This window comes from Mustela lutreola, chromosome X (assembly GCF_030435805.1).
Source record: "Mustela lutreola isolate mMusLut2 chromosome X, mMusLut2.pri, whole genome shotgun sequence".
NCBI classification, from domain to species: Eukaryota; Metazoa; Chordata; class Mammalia; order Carnivora; family Mustelidae; genus Mustela; species Mustela lutreola.
The window spans coordinates 47,730,521-47,757,981 of NC_081308.1; the positions used below are offsets into that span (position 1 = coordinate 47,730,521).

Sequence of the window (27,461 nt, forward strand, 5' to 3'; positions counted from 1 at the left end):
GTGATTCTGAGAGTCAGAAGGCCGGGTGGCGGGCTGTGTGTGTCAGAAAACACAGGAAATTCTATCCCAGAGGAGAACCTTGCTAGACTGCAATTTTCCACAGCAGTAAGGGGCATGGGAGGGGACCTAGGCCCCGTTTCCGTGTTTGTCTCTCTCCACAGCACACACCACACAGCCTCTGTGGGAGGAGACCCAGGTCTCTGGTCTAGGTGGAGACATGACACGCCTCCAGAGACTGGGCCCAGGGACGAATGGCAAGTGAGCCAGGGCAAGGTTGTGGGTGAGGGTCAGACTTCTAGAGCCTGGGAGCTGTGGGGAGGGCTGGGTGGGTCAGCCTGGGCCTGCTGGAAGAGGCAGAGCAGGAGGAGCTAGCTGTGGGATTTGGAGAGGATTATAGCACTGGGGCAAGTGGAAGGGTGCTGTAAGCAGGAGGAGCAGCGGGTGGTGCAGGGTTTGCTTTTCCCCATGCTCAGATATTGCCCCTTTTGATGTCATCCCTTTCTGCCTGGTGAGCCCTCCATGTCACCCCTCTCAATCCTTCCCACCCATACAGGTGAGGCTGACTCGTCCCCATCTACCAGGATTGAGAGGGGGAGAGACCTGTGTCTGAATATCACCTTCTGCCCAGCACTGCAAGACCAGTCTGCCTTTTCCAGTTCAGGCACCATGGCCCACTTTGTGGTCCAGCACATGGAGTCATGGAGGGCATCGCTGGAGATGTGCAGGTGAGGGGGAATGGAAATGGAAATGGAATGGAAAGAGTCTGGCTCTGGAGTCAGACAGGCCTGGCCAGTAATCTGGCTTCTGCAAATTGCTCATCTGATTTTCCCTAGAGATCAGTGAGGACAAGTGAACACAGACAGAATGATGTATAGGGACACATGACTTGACACCACAGGAGACACATGCGCTTCCTCTAAGTGTTGGAGACTCAGAACTGCATAAATTGAATAAAACTCCAAATGAACCCGTTGCTTTTTTTTTTTTCTTAAGACTCCACTTATTTGAGAGAGAGCGAGAGAGCGAGAGAGTGAATGAGCGCAGGAGGAGGGGTGGGGGGCGTGCAGAGGGAGAGGCAGAAGGAGAAGTAGAGGGAGAAGCAGACTCCCCACTGAGCAGGGAGCCCAACACAGGGCTCCATCCCAGGACCCTACCATCATGACCTGAGCCGAAGGCAGATGCTTAACCCACTGAAGCACCCAGGCGCCCTGAAATGAATGCACTCTTGGTTGAAGTAAATTATAGCCCACTCTTCACCAGTCCTTTTGGAAAGTGAACCATTGGCCAGTAATGGGTCTCTCCCACTCATGGGGCTCTCACACTTTCTGCAGCTCTGATATTCTCATGTTCCCTCACACTTTCATGCCGTCTCTAAGTTTTAAAAATTCTTTTTGCCTCACCTGAGCCATCTGCCTAAACAGGGAGCCCTTAATTCTGAGCTCACACATTCATGAAGAATATGCAGAAATCTCATGCTCTGCCAGGAGGTTCCAGCATGGATCCAAGACCCTTGGCTTGACAACGATTGCATGGCTGCCCGAGATGTCTGGTCCCAGCCTTCCTTTCTTGCCATATCTCTCACCACCTGCAGCACACGAACCACCCTCCAGCTGCCCCACACACCACACCACCGCCACATGCCTTTCTTTAAAAACACCTGAATTTGCCACTCATTTGTGCCTGAGTATTTGCTCATACTCTCTGCTTGCCCTGGGAATGTCTTCTCCCTCCTTTCTCCATTGGTCCTTGTCCTTGAAGATCTTGCTCAAATGCTACCTCTCTGATGAGCCCAGCCCATTGACAATTTTCCCGTCTGCTCTAGGCTAATATAGTGCTTTGGTAACACCTCTCCCCCTGCACATATTTACTCATTCATTCATATGTGGATACATCACCACCAAGCAGAGCTACTCTAGCCCAGTCCTGTCCTCACTGATTCTGGGAGCTCAGAAATGAGGTGGACACAACCCCTAGTCTTCCTTTGGAACATCCTAGCCCCTAAGCAGCCAGATACATAGACCTGTGGCAGTCATAAACGGTTCTAAATGCTGCATATAAATCTGTAATGGGTTATGCACAGATACCACTGAGGAGGGTTCCAGGAAAGCCTTCCTAAAGGAGTTGGCCTTTAAATTAGCCTGGGAAAAATATGAAGAGACTCTACCTCTGCCAGGGTCGTTGGGGTGAAGGGAATAGCAGATGCAGAGAGATGTAGGGAACAGTGTGCGCAGAGGCACAGAGGTATGGTACAGCCTGTTGCGGAGGGGGAGTAAAATAAGTCTCCCTCTCCAAATAAGAGCTGAGGGTACCCTGCCAGTAGGTGGCAGCAGGGGCCTTAACCTGCTGTTCTATCCTGTGGGTGTGTTAATTGAGGTATTTGTCTGCATCTCATTCTTTACCTTTTTGACCATTGCCTGGAGCAGAAACATAATCAGAACAGATGGAATTAGGCACTAAATAGCAAGACAGATACTCCCATTTACTGTGTGCCCTGACTCCTGCATCCGCTACCAAGAATCCCTCCACTGACCTCCCATTCCTGCTTGAGGTTGCCCATCTTTCAAAGTCCTGCACATTCACCCCTTCATTCACTCAGTTGGGACTCCCTGGGTACCTAATCTGCTTCATGCCCACTGCTGGCTGATGCTGGGAACCCTGAAGTGAATCACACGGAGATCCTATTCACTGTCTCTGGGTGAAACACACACACACACACATACACACACACACACACACACACACACACACACACGATGAAAAGTTCTCTGTCAATGACAACACAAGCTGGGACGGATGCCATCATGAGGGAAGAAGGTGGTCAGGGAGGGCTCCCTGGCAGAAGTGAAAACTGACCTGGGTGAAAGAATGCAAAAATGGATGCCAAGTTGGGAGAGGGGCTATGAAATGGGAAAGACATTCTAGCCAACCGAGGCCTGCACGATACAGGGAATGAAGGCTGGAAATATCCAGGGGTGTTTAGGGAGCCTCACGTAGGCTGGAGTTCCCTGGAGCATTCATTTGAGACACAAGAAATGGTAAGAGGTGAGACCGAAGGCTACGAGTGCTGCAGGGGTGTGACGAGGAACATGGAATAAGTCTTGAAGGTGACAAGGGAGCCATGAAAGGGAATGACATTATGGGGTTTGAGTTTAGGAAGACCTGACTGAGCAGCTGCTGCAAAGATGCATGGCCGCAAAAGAAGGAGCAGAACCAAAGAGAAAGAAGTCTTGAATTTGGGTTTTGTTAGTCTGGAATGGAGAGGAGGGGTGGGCCTGGGATATATCCTTCAGATTAAACCAGCAGGAATCGGTAGCTGGTTGGATGTGGGGAGTGAGGGGCACAGGAAGATTCAAGGGTGATGCTCAGGTTTGTATCTGGAGTGACCATGTGGATGATAGGGTCTGTAAAGGACAAAGGCACACAAAGGCAGGATGGGGGAAATATAGCAATTTATTGTTTGGGCAAAATACGTTGGAAGCATCTTCAGACGTGCAAGGGAATGGGTCTAACAGTGATCAGATATGCAGTTGTGGAAGGGGAAGAGTGGAGAACATTGGACAGGAGAAAGATGTGGTACTGGGTCATCATGGAGATTCAGGGACTGACAGTACAAGAGCTAGGGAAGCGACCCAGGGAGAATGTGTTGAGCCAGAAGAGCAGATCCACGATGGCAACTGCTAAGGTCCAGCAGCCACTGATCTCCTCAGCTCTCTGGGTGTCTAGCTCCACCAGCTGCCAGCAGTCTGCTCAGAGCTCTATATCGCCACCACTTCCCTCCATTGTGTTACACAAGCATAATCATTCTCTTTGCTTGCCATGACTGAAAAAAAAAAAAAAATCAGAAAGCACTGCTTAGAGAAAATGGAACTCATGTAAGAGACTGAATCAAATGGGCCAGAGAACTGGTCGGAGAGTAAGGAGAGTTTGCCATCTGAGTTTCCCAGGACAGAAGATTCTTCTTGGGACCAAAAGTGATCGCCAGTTGTGAAATACATCAGGGGGATGCAGTCTGATAAGAATCAAAAAACACGCACGTGCACCCGAATGTTTATAGCAGCCATGTCCACAATAGCCAAACTATGGAAAGAACCTACATGTCCATCAACAGATGAATGGATAAAGAAGATGTGGTGTATATATACACAATGGGATACTATGCAGCCATCAAAGGAAATGAAATCTTGCCATTTGTGAAGACGTGGATGGAACTTGAGGGTATTATGCTTAGTGAAATAAGTCAATTGGAGAAAGACAACTATCATACGATCTCCCTGATATGAGGAAGTAGAGATGCGACGTGGGGGGTTTAGGGGGTAGGAAAAGAATAAATGAAACAAGATGGGATCGGGAGGGAGACAAACCATAAGAGACTCTTAATGTCACAAAACAAACTGAGGGTGGCGGTGGGGAGGGGGGTAGGGAGAGGGTGCTGGGATTATGGACATTGGGGAGGGTATGTGATATGGTGAATGCTGTGAAGTGTGTAAACCTGGCGATTCACAGACCTGTACCCCTGGGGCTAATAATACATTATATGTTTATAAAAAAATAAAAAGTAAATTAAAAAAAAAAAGAATCAAAATACACCTATTGAGTTTGGAAACCAACTAAGTACTGTTGCCTTTAGTGAGAGAGGAGTCAGTGTGTGGCGGGGGCTGAAGCCAGTCTGTGGTGTGGAGAGGAATAAACTGGACGTGAGCCAACCACTGCAGTTGGTGATTCCATTACCTTGGTATGCTACAGGGAGGAGAGAAGATGGTTTAAAGTTTTGATGGGATTGGGATCAGTGGGGATTGTCTTAGTGGGTGGAAAAGACACAACACTTTCCATATCCTAAAGAAGACCCAGGAGCTTGTGTGGGGCAGGTTGGAGAGAAGGGTCTGACTGGCGGAGGAGGTGATGGAGCCTGGGAGGGCATGGGGTCCAGGACAAGACTGTTTTGTCCTTAATAGAGGAAGAGGTGTATGGGTGTGTGAACCCTGTGCAAGGGTGGGGTGGGCAGTCCAAGGGACATGGCCTGGTGCCATTAGTTTTCTTCATTAGGAAGGAAAGGAAACATTTCCTCCAAGTGAGGTGGCATGGCAGCTGAGGGGAACGTGAGAGGGTGGTGACCTGGGTCATGCCTCTGGCTTATAGGATGTGAGGTGTGAGGCCACCAGGGAGCCTGGGACCATGAGGAGATAGGAATGTGATTTTCCCAGAAACTCTCACTTGCTCAGGTTATAGCAGGAATCTCAGGACAGCTGGGCTCTGCCTTGGGCCTGGGCAGTGGTATGGTGGATGACCCAGGTCTTTGAGAACTGCTGTAGAGCGTCAGGAGAAAGTGGAGACAGAGCCTCCACATGCACGTGTGAATTAACTCAAAGGCTAGAGTGGAGGGAAAGAGCAAGATGTCCTCCCTTATCCTCCTTTCCCCCTGAAAGAGAAGGAGATAATGTGTCCAGGCTTGTGATCAGAGAGCGCCTGAATGGCAGAGAGGAGAGTAAAGCTGGCTGTCCCAAGGCAGAGCTTACTTCAGGCTACTGAGCAGCGCAGACCCTCAGCAAGCCCATACTTCCCTAGGCTGAGCTGACACTGGCCCCCAGGGACATCCCGCCTCCACTTCCCTCATCTGTTCCAGCCCCCAAGCTCTGCAGAGGGGAGATGGAGTGGGGGAAGGGGGTCAGCAGCCAATCACATCCTTGGCAGCCCAAGGCATCTGCACTTGGTCTAACCAATCCCCTCTGAACAAACAGCTCACCCAGCCTCTGCTCCCTCCTTCCCTGCCTACTCTGCCCAGCAACAGCAGAAAGGAGGCTTAAGGAAGAGAGGGAGGCCTTGCAAACTCTCAGCCCCTGGCAGCAATGGAGCTGGGCCCCTGGCTCACTCTATAAAGGGAGGTTAAAACAATACTTACAGTTCCTGGAGCCCAGGCAAAATGTCCCCAGGGGCCCTCAGGACTGTGCAAGTCAGCTCTCATGAACAGGAACTCACATATTACAGAGATCCTGATCCTTGGAGCCTTGGGCCACAAGCCAGCCTCGTTCACTCCACAGTTCTGGGGCAGGCCCTGGGCTGACAGCCTGAACAGCAGAGACACAGCTCTGGTAGAGGAGGTGGACATTAAAACAAACAATCTCACAGATGCCTATTTAACTAGAAGCAGAGAGAAGGCCTAGGAAGGAAAAAGGCACAGGGTGCTATGCCGGAGAATAAGAGGGGACCTGATTTAGACTGCCTTTCCTACTTCTTGTTGGTTTCACTTCTTTTTGTCCAGATTTACGAGGGCTATTTTATTCATTATTTTGCCCCCAGAAGCCTCCCACCTATCAAGAAAAACGTGGTATTCGTTGTTAATACAAGTGGCTGGCTCAATGTTTGGCACCACGATGAAGCAGGTAACAAGGACCCGGCAGACCTGTTATAGCTCTTGTTTTAGAAGGCTCAGAAAGCAGAGAGTACAGGAACAGTGGTCCCCTGGGACCAGAGACTCTACCTCCCATGACCCTGGGATCTTAGAGGCCAAGCCCTCCCTTGGGGTCCTGGTACCTTGCACATTCAGGAGCCACATAGACCTGAAACCACAGAATACTGGGAACATTGAAACATTGGACATGGGGGGCTGTAACCATCAGGACCCTTAACCACAAAACTTCAGATCACCAAGGGGCCCAGAGCCATAGAACCTTCAAGCTGGAGAACTCTGGTGTCATAAAACCCGAGTCAACAGTATAAAAAGGAAACCATAGTCAATTTAGACTCTGAACCTTCCAGAGGCCACAGGTTTGTTTTGTCTCATTTTGTTTACTTTACCTCAAAGCCAGAAAAATACAGTGCACTGGCATTGTAGTGTTTAGAAACTACAAAGTCCCGGATCCATCTAGATTTAAAAATATTGTCGCCCTTCTACAGAGCACCCTTAAAATGGAATACTGGGGCCATAGGCCAAAGAGATTTTGAGTTTAGAGCCTGAATCCATAAAGTTCCGGAAGCAGTATTTTGAACTACAATACTCTGGGACTTGAGAATGATAAAGTCCAAGTGACCTGGAGCAGTACAGCCTTAAAGTTCTGAACCATAGAGCCCATGGGGCCCAAGTCTACTAACTTGTACGATACCAGAGTGTAACCAAACTGGGGGAAGGGAAATATTGAAAGCTGTCTTTTGTAGTCTCAAGTGTAGGGGAAAGGCTATACCCAACTCCAAACTTTTCTAGCCTACCCATCCCAACTAAGGTCAGGAAAAAGCTGAGGAGCACTTGTGGCGGTCATATTTCAGGGGCATAGTTGCCCTTAGTCTTTTAGCATGGAACTATGAAATGCTTCTCCTTCCCCCACACAATATCACCACATGCACTGCACTCCTGCATAACAACAGGAGATTATAGCTGATGGAACTGGAAGCTTAGAGTCTTTAAGAAAGACTATCCCAAGCAACCCAAGACAATAGAGGAGTCAAAAACAAGGATTCTAAAAGAAATTTTTGCCTCTGACACATGAAACTGTTAGCACCTAGCAAGCACAACCTAATTCCTGGCCGGATAAACATAGAATCTCCCACCAAAGGCCTATTTACCTAGGATCTTTTTACGTGATACATCATGTCTGCTTTCACCAAAAACTTACAAGCTATGCTAAAATGAAAACAAACCAAAACAAAACAAAACACAGTCCAAAAAGATGAATCAATCATCAGAACCAGACTGATACGGCAGAGAAATTATTAGACCTGGAATTTAAAGTGGCCATGACTAATATGCTAAGGGCTCTAATGGGAAAAGTGGATAACATGCAAGAATAGACAGGTAATGCAAGCAGAGATGGATACCCTAAGAAAAGAAAAAGTAAATGCTAGAAATATAAAACACCATAACAGGAATGAAAAATGTCTTTGGTGGGCTCATTAGGAGACTGAACATGGGCAAAGAACAAGTCAATAAGCCTGAGGATATGTTAATAGAAACTTCCCAAACTGAAAAGCAAAGAGGAGAAAGAATGTAAAACAAAATAAGAAAAAAGAGAATATCCAAGGACTGTATACAATTACAAAAGTATCACATATGTGTAATGGGAACACCAGGAGGAGAAGAAAGAAAATAACACAAGAAATATTTGAAGGATTACTGGGTACAGATTTTCCAAAATAAATGACAGCCACTAAACCACAGGTCTAGGAAGCTCAGAGAGCACCATGCAAGATTAAAAAAAAAAAAAAAAAATCTACACATAGGCATATCCTATTCCGACTACAGAAAATCAAAGAGAAATTTCTTAAAAAAAAAAAAAAAGCCCATGGAAAATATCACCTTACTTATACAGGAACAAGAATAGGAATTACATTGGACTTCTCTTGAGAAATCATGCAACAAAAAGAGAGTGAAACGAAATATTTACCGTATTGAAGAGAAGCAAAACAAAACAAGGAACCCCAAAAACTACCAGCCTAGAATTCTGTATACAGCAAAATTGTCTTTCCAGCGTGAATGAGTTAGGAAGACTTTATTAGCCAAACAAAAATTGAGGGACTTTTTGCCAGTAGACCTGCCTTGCACAGGTAAATGTTTAAAGAAATTCTTCAGAGAGAAGGGAAATGGTGTAGTTCATATACTTGGGCCTACATAAAGAAAGGAAGAGTGTTAGGAAAGGAATGAATTATGGATAAAGAAACTCTTTTCTTTTTTAATTAATAGATGTAACAAAAAGAGTTTGCTGAAAATAGTGATAGAAATAATGTGTTCAGTGAATACAGCTTATAGATAAGTGAAATTAATGACAGCAATGTTACATAAGAGCCAGGAGGGATGAATTGGAAATATTCTTCCATGAGGTACTTGAAGCTGTATAGTGTTTTCTGGAAGTGGACTTGGATTAGTTGTAAAAGCAGATTACACACTCTAGGGCAATCAATAAGAAAAAAAAAAAAACATTAAAACCATAATGGCTCTGCTAAAAGACAAGAGAAAATGGGATCATATAAAACACTCAATTAAAACCACAGAAGACAGAAAAATAGTTTAAGACCGAAAAAAGGAAGGAAGGAAGGAAGGAAGGAAGGAAGGAAGGAAGGAAAGGAGAGAGGGAGGGAGGAAGGAAAAGAAAAGAAAATCAAGGGTAGCAAATAGAAAACAGTTAAAAACATGTCAAATACTAATCTATCCATAACAGTAATCACTTTAACCATGAGTGGTCTAAATACACGTATTAAATGACAGAGACTATCAGTGTTGATTAAAACAAAACGGAACCTAACAAAAACAAACAAAAAACAAACAAACAAAAGCAGACCCAACTCTGTGTTGTCTACAAGAAACCCATTTTAAATAAAAAGACACAGATAGACTAAAAGTCATGGTATGGGAAAAAAAGATATCCCATTCTGAACACTAATCACAAAAAAGCTGAAGCAGCTATACTAATTTCAGATGAAACAGACTTTAGAGCAAGTAAGTTATCAGGGATAAGGAGATGCGTTGTTTAAAGAAACAAAGCAAATATCCCTGACAGATAACACACTGGTTGATCTCTTGGTAAATATGGCATTGTTTGCATGGAGGATCTGATTCACAAGACCTATAAAGTATTACTGTAAAGTATTTCAAAGAACCAAAAAACTTCCAGGGGCCCTACAAATTATCTTCTCCATGAAGTGGAACGAAGAAAAGGATCACCCATTTTGTGGGAGGCGCAGTTGCTGGCAATAGGGAAGACCAGATGAACAGCTTATTAGAAGGATAAACTAAGGTATCTGCCATCACTATTTCCGCAGTTTGGCCAGTTAATAAACCATGACTGCTTTCAGACTGAAAAAAAAAAAATCTTATATAACTATAATTATATAATGCCTCTCCAAGAAGACACAGCAATCCTTAATGTGTAATGCACCTAACAATAGAATGTCAAAAGACATGAGGCAAAAACTGTTAGAACTGCAAAGAGACATAGATGAAACCACTGTTATAGTTAGAGACGTCAGCTCCCTTCTATCACAAATGGAGAGATCCAGCAGGCACAAAATCAGTAAGGACAGAGTTTAACAGAACAGCACCATTAATCAGTTGAATAATTGACATCTACACAGTACTTCATCCAACAGCAACACAATACACATCCATCTCAAGCTCACATGGAATGTTTGCCAAAATAGACTACATCGTGGGCCGTAAAACACGCCCTAACAAAGTAAAAGAGTACAAATCATACAATAAATATATGCTCTCAGACCATGTGGAATAAACTAGAAATCAATAACAGACAGATAGCTGGAAAATCTCAATAGATTAAATGACATACTTCTAAAAACACGATTTGTCTCTGGTTAGTGGGAGATTCTCAGGAAGGGCCATCATGCTCTATGTTTCAGTCCTCTGAATGAAAACAAGAATGAGTGGCTAAATCCTTAAAACCATGCAACATTTAGGCCTTAGTACCTTGTAGAGAAATAACCTTTCAGTCTTGAGGAAGACTTCAGCTCCCTATTCCAGAATGTGTGACCTCTACCCTGAGCTCATCCTGTGGCAGGAAAGACTCTGATCCCCTTGAAAGCATTCAAGGCATCTTCTATCAGTTTAAGGTGTAGAGAAAGGTGGGTCACAAGTGGTATTCCCTGTGGTCTCTGAAATCTATAACAATATAAAACTTGGAAGGCATAATGTTTAACACCTCCAAAATATGGATTTGCATCCGTGGTTCATCAGTGACTAGTTGTGTGACCTTGAGCAAGTCACTCTGCCTCTCTGAGCCTCGGTGTTGTCACTGATAAAATGGGTATAATATCAGTATCTTTTCCATTGTGTTGCTATGACGATTAAATGAGCTGATGCATTTAAGTATTTGGCACAGTGCCTGAAACATAACAAGTGCCCTGTAAGAGGTACCTAATACTAGGACCTGCATTCCCTGTTCCCTGAAACTCTAATGTGCCTAGACCTATGCTAGGTATTGTTACGGATAAGGGAGCCAAAAGGGAGAAGTATTGAAAGCCCTGTTCTCAGAGGGCTCAATATCAGTGTGGAAAATGAAAACATTCTACATATGACAGCGAGCAAACCATCTGGGACAGGGACTATCTGGGTACAAGGGGCATGGGTCAGAGTAAGCAATCAAGGAAGGGCTGCCCAGAGAAGGAGCAGTGAAGATATGAATAAGTAAAGGGGAAGTGGAAAGGTCTGTTACCTAAAGGGCACAATAAGAGCAAAGTTTGGGGGGGGGGAATGGGATCTGGGTTATCTGGGGACTGAGGAGAGGATCCGCCTAGAAGAAATGGAAGGTGAGGTAAAAGAACAGATTACACAGGGCAGAACCAGAGCTTGCAAAGTCACTTAAAGGAAGTTATAAAGACCCAGAATCATAAAGGTCTTAAGCTTTAGGGTCCTGGAATCACTGAATCCTGGGTCATGGGGTCCGGGAACCATGGAACACATAGGGCCCTAGCACCCTGAAAGCATGGAGCTTCAACCTTCTAGACCACCACTGTCTAATAGAACTCTCTTGATGATGGAAAAGTTCTGAAGTTCTGAGGTGTCCCATACAGGAGTAGCCACTGCTCTGCAATAACCCTTGTGTGGTTATTGGGCACTTGAAATGTAGCTACTGCAAGTAAAGGAACAGTTTATTCATAATTTTTCTTCTAATTCTAACTAGCTTACATTTAAGTAGCTACATGTGGCTAGCAGTTTCCATTGGACAGTGCAGTTCTAGGCTTAGATCCATAGGGCCTGTAGCATTTTGACCCCGAGAATTCTAGACTTACGGAGTGCCGGAGTCAGAGAGTCTTAAAACCATACCACACTTAGGCCTCAGTACCTTGTATAGAAGTAACTTTTTAGTCTTGAGCAAGACCTCCAGCCTTGGTCCATCTCCTTCATTTCACCCATATCCCACAGACTGAAAAGGCCACGAACGTGATCCTGGGTGGCGCGCGGGTCAACGACCACTTCTAAACCATCACCTTTTCTGACTTGGTTAGCATCTAGCTAGCATCCAGAATATCCACAGCACCAAGGACTACCTGGGTCACATGGAAGCTGGTGGTCGTAAGTGTAGACCTACCCACTGAAATGGATGGGCTGTGGTAATGTGGGGAATTCCTTTTTATCTATCTATCTATTTATTTATTTATTTTTCTATTTTAGGTAGGCCCCATGCCCAACATGGGCCCCGAACTCATGACCCTGAGATTAAGAGTCACGTGCTCTACTGCCTGAACCAGCCAGGTGCCCCAGATATGGGGAATTTTTGAAATGCTCCCTTTGTTCCCCCATCTACCTCACCTCTCACAATACCTGAAACATCACTATTATATTTTATACAAATATGTCCCTTCATCCTTCTGCCTCCCCTTTCCTAGTTGAAAGAACTTAGCACTATGTATTTTAGGGCACATTCCTCTTCGGCCCTGCGTTTCTTTAAAGCACATACTCAGAAAAATTTGCCAAAACTTTTAAAAATCAATAATCTATGTAGGTATTTCCAAGCACTTGGTCAAGCTGTTGCCCTGATTCTGGCTTTTGATCAATCGTCTCTCAGAGAAGTACTGAAGTCTCCCCGACCCGCCACCTCTGGTAAACTCAGCCCTTCCTTCCCCTATAGCATGGAGGTGGGGTCGCTATCATTGGGGAGATGCCTGTCTGACTAGAGAATTAGATATCCCCCCAGGAAACAGGCAAATCATAGTCTGAGACAGGGAGTGATAAAAGCCAAGGACATGTGGGCCCCACTGTCAGATCTCAGGGAACCCGTGTGGGGGGCAGGAGTGTTGGGAAGGATAAGCAGCAGAAACAGCCTGAGCAAAGATGAGAAATGACTGAGCCTGAGAGGTTGGTGAGGTGTCTAAGGTGTCTGCAATGGGGATAGAAATAACTAGAAAAGATGGTCTCACGGTCTGCTTCCCAATTAGGGACCAACATCAGTGCAGCTCTGCTACAGCATAGCATTGCTAAACCACAGCAATCAGAAGACTGGTCAGGGCTGCAGTGTGAGGAGGATCCATCTCATCATCTTCCTGACAGATGCGGAGCCCATAGCCAGTGTGATGACCCCTAGGGTGATCCTCTCCAACATCTGTCAGGCACTGGGCAACAGGGTGTCCCTTTTTAGTTTGGCCTTCAGGGATGAGGCTGACTTCCCATTGCTGTGTCACCTGCCCCTGGAGAACCAGGGAGAAGCCTGGTGCACGTATGAGGGCACTGATGCAGCCCTACAGCTGAAGGGCCTCTATGAGGAGATCTCCATTCCTCCGCTGGCAGACGTGCATTCTTGAAGGGAGAGCCTCCCCTCCTCTGGGAGGCTTGGTTGGGGCCTCCCCTTGGACCTTTTCCCCATTATTTTCGTGGCTCAGAACTGGTGGTGGCAGGACAGGCACAGGCAGGCAGGTAGGAAAGCAGGAACTTGGCATCCACCTGGCAGCCTGTGGCCCCAAGAGTCAGCTTCTTGTAGCCTGCCACAGTGAGGCAGCCACCAGCAGAGCCAGAAGAACTCTGGTGTCCCAGGGGAGTGGGCCTACAACGTAGCCCACTTCACCTGCTGCCTCTGGGCCTACACCACCAGTGGAGAGTTGCTGAGGGATGCTTCCAAGTCTGCTCGCCGCCTGCTGGCCACCGAAGTCCTCAAGCTGTCCCTTGAAAACAATGTTGTCACACCTCTGACTTCACTGGTCATGGTGCAGCCCAAGGAGGCAAGTGGGAAGGTCAGATCACAGATTTCCACTGCAGCTGTACTAGGCACCATTATGCCTTCATCCGCCAGCAGACGTGGCCTCGGGACAGGCACAGCCCCGTCAGCCTTGTTACCCAAGGTCTCTCCCAAATTAGGGCTTGTGAAACCAAGGTCCTACTTATCCCCAATGGCTCCTGCTTCTACAGAAATTATGTCCAGTTCCAAGGAGTTGGAGCCACTGGGTCAGGTCACTAAGTACCCTATCCACCCCAGCACACCCCAAATCCCCAAATCCTACACAACAGGATTCCGGCACTTTGGTTCAGCCAACTCTCAGAACAAAAACTGCTACCTTTGGCCCTCAAACTCTGGTGCCCTATTGCTTCTGAAGCCCAGCGTGCCATCACACCAGAATCCTGGTACCCTATTACCCATGACTGCCAAGACACAAGTCCCACTTCTGAATCCTAGCACCCCATCCCAGCCCAAAGCTGGCATTGTGAAACATGATATTCCACTGTCCTCCAAACCTGGTGTTCCATCACAACCCAAACTGGATGCTCTATCACATTCCCAACTTGGGATACTCACATCACAGTCACCCAAAAGCTTGCCACAGGCCAATCCTGGAGTCTCCATGCTTCAGGTCTTCAAACACTTATCACAAAACTAGACCAAAGGTTCCTGCTCACAAGACCCCAAACAATCTGTCACACCCTAAACCCAGCATCCTCTTAACCTAACATCCCTAAAATCCTAACACCTCTTTTTTTTTTTTAAGATCCCATTTATTTATTTGAACAGACAGAAATCACAAGTATATATGTTTATAAAAAATAAAAAATTAAAAAAAAAAAAAAAAAAAAAAAAAAAAAAAGAAATCACAAGTAGGCAGAGAAGCAGGCAGAGAGAGATGGAGGAAGCAGGCTCCCCGCTGAACAGAGAGCCCGATGCCGGGCTCGATCCCAGGATCCTGAGATCATGACCTGAGCCGAAGGCAGAGGCTTTAACCCACTGAGCCAGCCAGGCACCCCAGTCCCAACACCTCTTAACTCTAATACCCCAGCTCCCCAAAATTACCCAAGCTTATCATTTTCCAAACCTAGGACCCCAATCCCCAATAAACCCAAAACCCCGTTATCCCCCAGACCTGTCAGACCAATGCCCCTACCTCCTCAGGATCCAAACACATTCACAAGCACAACCTCAAGTCCTGCAAGTCCCAGCAAGACCATGACCACCTCTGTCTTTGGAGCACCCTTCCCAATTCCCTTTGACTCCACCTTGCCCTTTCTGCTGCCCTGAGAAAGCTCTGGCTTCAGCAGGATCTGCTGCTGGGGCCCCCAAACACCAGGCAAATTCTGGGACTACTTGTGTCAGAAGTCCCAACAATGGGCCTCTCCAGCAGCTCCAGGCCTATGCCAGAAGGCAGCCCCCAAATGTGCCAGTCTTGCTGCCTTCTAGCATCCTCCCTGAGGTGGCCAGCCTGCTCCATTTCCCTGAGGAGCTAGAGCTGCTGTCTAAGTCAATGGTGGAGTCCATGATCATGGAGTCCTTGAACACACCAGCTTTCTATACCTTCCTCACTCCTGATGAAGATGGTTAGTGCCACGGGCAAGAGGTCAAGCCATGAGGAGGAGGTAAGAATGGAGAGCTCCGGGAACTAGGAATGTACAAAGCTTCTGCAGATTCTAGTGATGACAGTTGCCTGTTTGCTTGCTTTGAGACTTTGAATCAGATACTTAACCTCTCTGGGCCTTAGAACCTAAGCACAGAATTAGAGGCCCTGAGAGAGGAGGGATATTAAGACTGGGAAAGCGAAACAGAAAGAAACTGATCAAGTTGTGGTTTTGACATTTGCTCTGTTGGACAACAGAATTGCTCATGTTTCCAGGACAGGGTAGGGATACAGGGTTCTAACTGGAGGCATCACTGGGTAAGGCAGGTCTGATTAGTTCTTTTGTGCTCTATATATAGCCCTGCTTAAGGAGAGGGGTACACAAATTGGAAAAGATAACAATTATCCTTAAATTTCCTAAAGACTGTGAAGTAACAAAGGTTAACATTTTTTAGTCCCTCGTATGTGCAGGTACTTGTCTATATATTGCTTTTTTAGTGCCTCATTTAATACACATACACACACTCACACACACACAACCTGTGGATACCTGCATTTTACTCATGGGGAAACTGAAGTGCAGGGAACTGAAGTAACTTATTCCATGTCACACAACTAGGCCTGCATCATTGGATGGCATCATTTGGGCCTGCATCATTTGGTTGCAGACTGAATGTGCTCCACCACTCCATTGTTCTCTCTTCCTAAGAAGAGCAACATTTCTTGGGAGACATTATAGGGCAGGATTAGAACTAGTTGGTGGTGGCAGTAAGTCACCGAGATACAGATTTGGGCATGAGATCCTTGACATGCCCTTTTCCTTCACCACCTGCCAATATCCCATCCATCTTCAATTCTTGGCAATGTTGCCTCTGACATATTTGCTAAATGCACCCAGTTCTCACCACCTCAACTGTCACTATCTTAGGGCAGACTACAATCATGTCTACCATAGAAAACTGTTCCATTCTCCTCACTGGTCTCCCTGCTCCCTCTCTCGGGATATTTTTTTTCTTTCTTGCTTGCTTGTTTTCTTTCCTTCCTTTCTTTCTTTTCTTCCTTTCTTCTTTTTTTTTTCTTTTGCCATCCTTCCTCAGCAGCAAAAGGATTATTGAAAAACAAAGATTACTTCATGTCCCGCTCCCACTTAACCCCCCTCAAGAGTTTCCCATCTTACCTAGAATGAAGCCCAAAGTTCTTTTTATACCCGACAAGGCCCTACGTGATCTGCCCTCTATCCTATACCCCTCTGACCTCACTTTTTCCCACTCGCTCTCTGAACTCTATCCACCCCCCAACCCTGGCCTCCTCTCCGTTCCCTAATGGGCCCTGCCTCAACCCCAACTCCACTATGGGACCTCTCTCAAGCTGTTCTATTTGATAATTGCTCTGAACTTACCTGCCCTGGTCCCTGTCTACCATGCTCATCTTTTGCATTGCCACTCAAATTCTAGATCACAACTTAGATCTTGCCTCAGATGTCCTTCCCACCCTCCCCCAAACACTCCAGACTTCATCAAATATCTGTAACTCCCTCAGTCATTTAAGTAGTTTTTCTGGGGCTCCTGGCTGGTTCACTCAGGAGAGCACGTGACACTTGATCTCGGGATTGTGGGTTCAAGCCCCACGTTGGGATGTAGAGATGATCTCAAAAACAAAACAAACCAAACAAACAAACAAACAAACAAAAACTAGGTGTTGTATGTAAGTGATGAATTACTGAAACCTATTCCTGAAACCAATTGCACTGCATGTTAACTGACTAGAATTTAAATAAAAATTCGAAAAGAAAAGAAAAGAAAATTCTCCTTGAACTACTGAAAAAAAAAAGTCTTAAGAAGAGAGAAAGTGAGCAAGAGAGAGAGAGAGACAGAGATATTCACAAAGACCCAGACACAAAAGCAGAGGAGACGAGACACACAGTGACACATAGAGACACAAGGACACAGAAGTAACCAGGGAGACATAGGTCAAAACCATAGCCCAATATACCAAGGTTGAAGAAGTAGAAGCATAGAGACATGATGACATGGTAACTGACAGAAATGGGATAGGGGATGGGAGAAGAAAACAGAGACACAAGACCACAGATCTACAAAATCATAGAAACAGAAATGTTACTTATACCAAGACTTGGTAACAAAGACCCAAGGACATGGGCGCATGCAGAGGAGCACACCAAGAGTCAAACTGGAGCACAAATTTATATACTCAGAGATCCAGTGACAAAAGCATGGGAATGCAGACACCCAAACTGTGACAAACACCAGCCAAGACATAAGGGTTAGGGTTAGGTTAGGTAACAGAGAGGCATAAAGACAGGCAAGCTGGAGGCCCAGGTACAGTGGAGACACTGTGACATAGGGACACAAGAATTTAGAAAAGGAGTGAGAGAAAGACACACACACACACACACACACACATCCCAGAATAAGTAGACATGGGGATGTGAATCCACAAACACAGCCATATGGATACAAGGTAGAAATGGGAACAGATACACAGGATCATGTCTGGAAGGATCAAGATAGGAACAAAGAAACCTAGACACATAGGAACGGACACACAGAACATAAACAAATGGGCAGAGACACGGTGACAAGGAAATCTATCCAGAGACGCAGGGGGGCAAAGACACAGAATAAAAATAAACCTGGGGATACCCAGAAACAGAATCACACAAATAGGCAGGCAAGGCCAAAAATGAAGAGATGGGGACAGTGAATCAGGCACAGGGACACAGAGAGTGGCTCAAAAATAAAAAAGCCATGAGTAGGAGAAAACAAGATGACAGCAGAGTAGGGGAATGCTGTGCTCACCTCGCACACAATCAGAACTAGATAATTATCAAATCATCCTAAATTCCCCAGAAAGAGACCTGAAGACTGACAGAACAAACTCCACAACTAAAGGGAGAAACGAGGCCACATCCAAAAAGGTAAGGAAGTGGGGATCCATGGACTAGGGGAGAAAAGAATCCTGGGTGCTGCAGAGGGGAGGGAGCTGTGGTCGCAGAGAAGGGTAAGAGAGAGGAGCATGCAGGGGAACGCATAAAGAGAATGCATCCCCAAAGCCACTGGCCTGGAAAGCAAGAGTGGCTGAATTTCATGAGTTCTTGCAACCAAGGGGGCTTAAAGGCTGGAGTTCTAGAGGTCAGTGGGCTTGGCTGGAATAGACTTGGTGGGCACTGCCCTGCTCCTGAAGAGAAGGCAGGCAAAGGACCTGAAGGCAGACAGTGTGGAAACAGTGATCTGAGAAGCACCTGGGACACACAGTGGGAGGGTTTGTTTGTTCTTCTCCTAGTGTGTCCCTGAGAGCCAGTATTCGTGGAGATGCTGCTCTGGGGACAAAGAAGCTGGCTGGAGCTATTTCCCTCCCCTGACCCACAGCATAAACACAGAGCCACCTGCAGGAAGCAACACAGCACCCACACTGGCTGCCTAACCTGCTTACACCAAGCCCCACACCCCTGCACACTGGAGAGACTATCCTTCTCAGTCAAACTTGCTCCAGTCCCAATGCAGAGGGCCCCTTCCCAGAAGACCAGAAGAATCCCCTGCCCACACCACATCTTCCAGCCAGAGAGTTCTTCAGCGCTTCAGTTCCAGTTCAGGTAGTATCAGGTCTCATCTAACAAGCAGGCTAGAGCACACGTGCTTAAAACTCACCACATTCTGGCAAAGGACCAAACACTGACCACCGCAGGCAGAGAGAGCCTCTGCAGACAACTACCCTGAAAGATAGATCAGCCAAAACACTCCAGCAGAGTGCACACAACACACACCAGAGACACTCACTGAAGTGCCAGGCCCTGGACACTGCATGACCTCTTCTTCATAAAGCCATTGCTCTCAGAAGCAGGAATCATAACTGGCTATCTATTCTCACATACAGATGAAGGCAGAGACCTAGACAAAATGTCACATGGAGGAATTCATCCCAAATGCAATAAATAAATAAATAAATAAATAAATAAGGCCGTGGCCAGAAATTGAAGCAAAACAGATATAAGTAACATGAGTGAGGGAGAATTTAAAGCAACAAACATAAGAATACTCACTGGGCTAGGGAAAGAGTGGAAGAGTTCAGGGACCCTTACCCCAGAGATAAAAGAGTTAAAAGCCAACCTGACAGAAATGAAAAAGACAATAACTGAGATTCAAAACTGGCTGGATGGAATGACCACAAGGATGGAAGAATCAGAGGAATGAATGAGTGGTATAAAGATAGAATGATGGAATATAATGAGGCTCAACAGAAGAGAGAAAGATGAACTATGGATCATGAGAAAAGGCTTTGGGAACTCAGTGACAGCATCGAACCTAATAACACTTGTATCATAGGAATCCCAGGAGAGGAAGTGAGAGAAAAAGGGACAGGAAGTTTATTTGAGAAAATAATAGCTAAAAACTTCCCCAATCTGGGGACGAAAACAACCATTCAGAACCAGGAGACACAGAGAACTCCCATCAAAATCAACAAAAGCAGGCCAACACCAAGACATATTGTAATTACATTTGAAAAATAGAGTGATAAGTTAAAAATGTTAAAAGCAGCAAGACAAAAGAAGTCCTTAACTTACAAGGGAAGATACATCAGGCTAGGTTCAGATTTCTCAACAGAAACGTGAAACAGAAAGCCAGAAGGGAGTGGCATCATATATTCAAAGAGCTGAATTGAAAAATCTGCCACCTAGAATACTCTACAGCAAGGCTATCAGAATAGAAAGAAAGATACAGAATTGCCCAGACAAACAAAAACTAAAGGATATCATGACCAATAACACAGCCCTGGAAGAAGTACTAAAGGGACTCTTTGCAAAGGAGAGATGATAATGACAAGAAAGGGTCAATCAGAAATGACAAAAACAAGTAAAAAATTGGCAATAAGTACATACTATGAATAATTATTCTGAGTGTAAATTGACTAAATGATCCAATTAAAAGACACAGGGTGTCAGAGTGGATGAGAAAAAAAAAAAACAACAACCAAAAAACAAATGAGGTTCATCTATATACTTCATACAAGAGACACATTTCAGACCTAAAGACACCTGAAGATTGAAAGTGAGGGGCTAGAGAAACATTTCTCACACAAAAAAATGTCAGATGAAAGCCAGCATATTGATTCTTGTATCAGACCAAGTAGACTTTAAACCAGACTGTAACAAGAGAAGAATGACACGATTCATAATAAAGGGGACAATACAGCAAGAAGATCTAACAATTGGAAACATTTATGGACCCAACACAGGATCCCCACTGAAACAATTAATAACAAACATAAAGGTCCTCATTGACAATAATACAATAATAGTAAGGGACTTTAACACTCCACTTACAGCAATGGACAGATCATCTAAGCAGAGAATCAACAAGAAAACAACGGCTTTGAATGACACATGGACTAGAGGGACTTTACAGATGTATTCAGAACATTTCCTCTTAAAACAGCAGAATACACATTCCTTTCATGTGCACATGGAACATTCTCTGGAATAGATCACATACTAGGTCACAAATCATGCCTCAACAAATACAAAAAGATCGGGATCATACCATGCACTTTTTCCGACCACAACACTATGAAACCACAAGTCAACCAGAAGGGAAAAAAACGGAGAGATCACAAGTACATGAAGGTTAAACAACATGCTACTAATGAGTGAATGGGTCAAGAAACTAAAAATTACACAGAAACAAATGAAAATGAAAACACAATAGTGCAAAACCTTTGGGATGCAGTAAAAATGGTCATAAGAAGGAAGTATATAGCAATACAGGCCTACATTAAGAGGCAAGAAAAATCTCAAATAAACAACCTAACCTTATACTTAAGGGAGCTAGAAAAATAACAACAAACAAAGCCTAAAATCAGCAGAAGGAAGGAAATAATAGAACAGATTTAAATGACACAGATACAACAACAACAACAACAACAAACCAATAGAGCAGATCAATGAAACCAGGAGCTGGTTCTTTGAAAAAAATTAATAATGTCAGTAAACCCCTATCTAGACTTTTATAAAAAAGAAATGAGAAAGGACCCAAATAAAGTCACAGTTGAGAGAGGAGAAATGACAACCAATACCACAGAAATATCGGCAATTATAAGAGAATTTTATAAAAACAACAACAACAATATACCAACAACCTAGAAAAACAACCTGGATAAATTCTTAAAAACATACAATCTACCCAAAGATACAGATGTAGTGAAAAGAAGGGCCATATGTACCCCCAATGTTCATAGCAGCAATGTCCACAATCACCAAACTGTGGGAAGAGCCAAGATGCCCTTCAACAGACGAATGGATAAAGAAGATATGATCCACACAGACAATGGAATATTACACCACCATCAGAAAGGATGAAAATCCAACTTCTGTATCAACATGGACGGGACTGGAGGAGATTATGCTGAGTGAAATAAGTCAAGCAGAGAAAGTCAATTATCATATGGTTTTCCTTACTTGTGGAACATAAGGAATAAAATGGAGGACATTAGGAGAAGGAAAGGAAAAGTGAATTGGGGGAAGTCAGTGGGGGAGATGAGTCATGAGCGACTGTGGACTCTGAGAAACAAACTGGGGGTTTTGGAGGGGAGGGGGATGGGGGGATGGATGAGCCTGGTGGTGGGTATTGAGGAGGGCATATATCGCGTGATGCACTGGGTGTGGTGCATAAACAATGAAGCTTGGAACACTGAAAAAAAATAAAATCAAAATTAAGATGTTAAAAAATATATTATCTACCAAATCTGAAACAGAAAGGAACAATTTGAACAGACTGATTACAAGCAAAGAAATTGAGTCATTAATAAAACAAACAGACAAACAAGCAAAAATACTTCCAACAAACAAGAGTCCAGGGCCACACGGCTTCCCAGGGGCATTCTAGCAAATATTTAAAGAAGACTTAATTCCTATTCTTCTCAAACGATTCTAGAAAATGGAAAAGGAAGGAAAACTTCCTCATTCGTTGTATGAAGCCAGCACTACCCTGATACCAAAACCGGACAAAGATTCCAGCAAAAAAGAGAGCTACAGGCCAGTATCCCTGATGAACACGGGTGCAAAAATTCTCAAGAAAATACTAGCAAACCTAATCCAACAATACATTAAAAGAACCTTTTACCACGATCAAGTGGGACTTATTCCTGAGCTGTGACCATGCTTCACTTTCTGCAAATCAATCAATGTGATACACCACATTAATAAAAGAAAGGCGAAGAACCACATGATCCTCTCAACAGATGCACAAAAAGCATTTGACAAAGTAGGACATCCGTTCATTACAAAAACTCTCAACAAACTAAGGTAGAAGGAACATAACCTAATAAAGGCCAAATACAAAAAGCCCACAGCCACTGTCATCCTCAATGGGCAAAAACGGAGAGCTCTTCCTCTACAATCAGGAACAAGACAGTGATGTCCACTCTCACCACTGTTATTTGACATAGTTTTGGAAGTGCTAGCCACAACAATCGGACAACAAAAAGAAATAAAAACCTGCCAAACCAGGATAGAGGAAGTATAGCTTTCGCTACTTGCAGATGACATGGCGTAATATAGAAAACCTAAAAGACTCCATCAAAAAATTGCTAGAACTGATGCACAAATTCAGTAAAGTTGCAGGATACAAAATCAGCATACAGAACTCTGTTGCACTTCTATACATCAATAATGAAGCAGCACATCGATCCCGTTTACACTTGCAGGAAAAACTGTAAGATACCTAGCAATAAACCTAACCATAAAGGTAAAAGAGATGTTCCCTGTAAACTCTAAAACACTGATGGGAGACTATGCTGCCGTCATAGTAGGAGGACCCTAGAATTGCCTCATCCTTTGAACACAGCTAGATAACTATCAAATCATTCTGAATACCCAAGCAATCAACCTGAGGTTTGATAGAACAGACTACACCGCTAGAGGGAGAGAAGAGGCCACACTGAGGAAGGTAGGAAATACAGAGATGTGGTTTGTGGAAGAAAGGGGGCATGGCAGCTGCAGAGGGGAGGGTGCCCTGGCTGCAGAGAAAGGCAGGAAAGAGTGGAGCACACAGGGATATGCATGAAGAGAACACTTCTCCAAAGCCATTGACAGGCAAGCAACCCTGGGACAGACTGCATGATCTGTGGATCATCTCAGGTGCATGGGGAGGGACTATTTGTATGTTTTTGGAGTGCATCCACAAACGGTGGCATGGCCTCTCTGGGGACAAAAGAACTGGTAGGCACCACTTCTCTCCCCAGCCCTTCAGCATAGGTGCAGAGACACCTGCTGAGGGCAGCAAACCCAGACACTGGCTGTTTAGCCTGCGTTGTTCCAAATACCGTGCCCTTGTGCTCTGGCATGACGGCCTTTCTGGGTCACACCTGTGTCAGTCCCACCACTGTGACACTCTTCCCCAGAGGACCAGCACGGGTCCCTGCCACATCAGGTCCCTGAGGTTTGGAATTTTAAAAATCATCAGGTGTGGCTGAGATAGAGCCCAAGGTGCACTGTACTGCTCCAGGCAGACAAGCAACCCAGAGACAGACAGTGTGGAAGCAGTGATCTGGGAAAAAAAAAAAAAAAAGCCTGGGATGCATGAGGGGAGATCATTCGCTCCTCTGAAAGTGCTGTCCTGAGAGCAGCAGGCATGGGCTCTCAGACTCCTGTCTCTGGGGACAAAGGAGCTGGCTGGCACCATTTCTCTGTCCCGCCCCTCAGCATAAACTAACTTCAGTAAACACCATAGTGCCAACACTGGCTGCCTTACCTGCTTCTACCAAGTCCTGCCTCCCTGTGCTCTGCCGATACTACTGCCATTCTTGGGCAAGTGTGCTTAAAGACCAGCTCAGTGGGCCACATCCCCAGAAGAGCAATGGAAGCCCCTGCACACAGGATGTCTAGGGACCACAGAATTCTGTAAATGTTCCATTCTAGTGGAAAAAACATCAGGTCCCTTTTAACAAGCAGACCGGAGCACGACTAGTTAAAACTCGCCACACTCTGGCCAAGATCCAAACATCCCCCACTGCAGGCAAGGAGAACCTCTGCAGACCACTGACTTGAGGGATAGAGCAGCCAAAACACAGCACCAGAGGGCACATAGCACATGCCAGAGACACTTCCTGAAGCACCAGGCCCTGGACCTTATATGAACCCTTCTCTGTAAAACCATTACTTGCAGGAGCATGAACCACAGCAGGCTTTTCTAACATGCAGAAAAAGACAGAAACCTAGGCAAAATGCTAAGATGGAGGAATTTACCCCAAAAGAAAGAACAAGAAAAGGTCCTGGCCAGGGATCTAATCAAAACAGATATAAGTAATATACAAGACCCCAAATTTAAAGCAATAATCATAAGGACACTAGCTGGGCTTGAGAAAAGCTTGGAAGACATCAGGGAGACCCTTAGTGCAACCATAAAAGGGCTAAACACCAGTCAGACCAAAATGAAAAATTCAAGAACTAAGATTCGAAACTGGATGTAATGAGCACAAGGATGGAAGAAGCAGAGGAATGACTATGTGATATAGAAGATAGCATTATGGAAAACAATAAAGCTGAACAAAAAAAGAGAAGGAAACATTTTGGAACACAACAGTAGACTGAGGGAACTCAGTGACTCCATCAAACATAATAACATTCATATCATAGAAGTCCCAGAAGAAGAAGAGAGAAGGGGGGACAGAAGGTTTATTTGAGGAATTAATGGCCCCAAACTTCCCTAATCTGGGAAAGGAAAGAGACATCCAGTTCTGGGGGTCACAAAGAACTCCCAACAAAATCAACAAAAGCAGGCCAACACCAAGACGATATTGTAGTGAAATTTGCAAAAGATAGTGGTGAAGAAAAAAAAATCCCCAAAGCAGCAAGACAAAAGAAATCCCTAACCTACAAGGGAAGACCCATCCAGCTAGCAGTAGATCTCTCCACAGAAGCTTGGCAGGCCAGGAAGGAGTAGCATGATGTATTCAACATGCTGAATGGGAAAAATGTGCAGCCAAGAATTCTCTATCTAGCAAGGCTATCATTCAGAATAGAAGGAGGGATAAAGAGTTTCCCAGGCAAACAAAAACCAAAGGAGATTGTGACCATTAAAACAGCCCTGCAAGAAGTATTAAAGAGGACACTTCGAGTGGGAAGGGAAGACCAAAAGTGACAAAGACAAGAAAGGAACAGAGGAAATGTCTGGAAACAATGACAAAACAAGCAACGAAAGGGCACCAAATACATATGTATGAATAATTAGTCTGCACATAAATGGATGGAATGCTCCAATCAAAAGACATAGGGTGTCAGAATGGATAAAACCCCAAGACCCATCTATGTGCTGTCTACAAGAGATTCATTGTACACCTAGAGACACCTTCAGATTGAAAGTGAGGGCATGGGGAAACATTTATCATGCAAATGGACAACCAAAGAAAGCTGGAGTAACAATACTTATATCAGAAAAACTACATTTTAAACCAAAGACTGTAACAAGAGATGAAGAAGGGCACTATGTCATAGTAAAGGGGACTATCCATCAAGAAGATCTAACAGTTGTAAATATTTATACCCCCAACTTGGGAGCACCCAAATATATACAACAATTAACAACAAACATAAAGGAACTCATTGATAATAACACAGTAATAGTAGGAGACTTTAACACCCCTACACTTACAGCAATGGACAGATCACCTAAGCAGAAGCTCAACAAGGAAAGACTGGCTTTGAATGACACCCTGGACCAGATGGACTTAACAGATATATTCAGGACATTTCATTGCAAACAGCAGAATACACATTCTTTTGGAGTGCACATGGAACATTCTCCAGAATAGCTCACATATTGGGTCAGGCCTCAAGAAGTGCCAAATGATCAAGATCATACGATGCATCTTTTCTCATTACAACAGTATGAAACTTGAAGTCAACCAGAAGAAAACATTTGGAAAGACCACAGACAGATGGAGGTTAAACAGCATGCTCCTAAGCAGTGAATGGACCAACCAGGAAATTAAATGGGAAATTTTTAAAATACATGGAAACAAATGAAAATGAAAACATGACAGTTCTACACCTTTGGGATGCTGTAAAAGTGGTCATAAGAGGGAAGTATATAGAAATACAGGCCTACCTTAAGAAGCAAGAGGGGCACCTGGGTGGCTCGGTGGGTGAAAGCCTCTGCTTTCAGCTCAGGTCATGACCCCAGGGTCCTGGGATCGAGCCCCGCATCGGGCTCTCTGCTTAGCGGGGAGCCTGCTTCCCTTCCTCTCGCTCTGCCTGCCTCTACCTACTTGTGATCTCTGTCTGTCAAATGAATAAATAAATAAATAACTTAAAAAAAAAAAGAAGCAAGAAATATCTCAAATAAACAGCCTAAACTTGCACCTAAAGGAGCTTGAGAAAGAACAACAAACAAAGCCTAAAGCTAGCAGAAGAAGGGAGATAATAAAGATTAGAGCAGAAATAACTGACCTAGAAACTAAAGAAACAGCAGAAGAGATCGAAGAAATGAGGAGATGGTTCTTTGAAAAAAAAATCAATAAAATTGGTAAACCCTTATCTAGACTTATAAAAAAGAAATGAGAAAGGACCCAAATAGGATTACAAATGAGAGAGGAGAAATGACAACCAACCCCACAGAAATACAAGTAAGTGTAAGAAGATATATGAAAAACAATATGACAACAAACTGGACAACCTGGAAGAAATGGATAAATTCCTAGAAACATATAAACTACCAAAACTGAAACTGGAAGAAATAGAAAACTCGAATGGACCAATAACCACCAAAGAAATGGAATCAGTAATAAAACATCTCCCAACAAACAAATGTTCAGGGCCAGATAGCCTCATAAGGGAACTCTACTAAACATGAAGACTTAATACCTATTCTTCTTCAACTAGTCCAAAAAATAGAAATGGAAGAAAAACTTCCAGTTCCATTCTATGAAGTCAGCATTACCCCGATTCCAAAACCAGTCAAAGACTCTAGGAAAAAAAAAAAAAAAAAGATAACTACACGCCCATATCCCTGATGTATATGGATGTAACAATTCTCAAGAAAATACTAGCAAATTCAATCCCACAGTACATTAAAAGAATCATTCACCAGGATGAAGTGGGATTTATTCCTGGGCCGCAAGAGTGGTTCAGTATTTGTAAGTCAACCAAAGTGATACACCACGTTAGTAAAGGAAACGATAAGAAATACATGGTCCTCTCA

The 27,461-nt window shown here is 44.5% G+C and overlaps 1 pseudogene; it reads left to right on the plus strand.

The window, feature by feature from the left end:
- The first annotated feature begins 217 nt into the window (after window positions 1-217).
- Window positions 218-15,237, plus strand: LOC131820961 (inter-alpha-trypsin inhibitor heavy chain H6-like; annotated as a pseudogene).
- The last annotated feature ends 12,224 nt before the right edge of the window (window positions 15,238-27,461 follow it).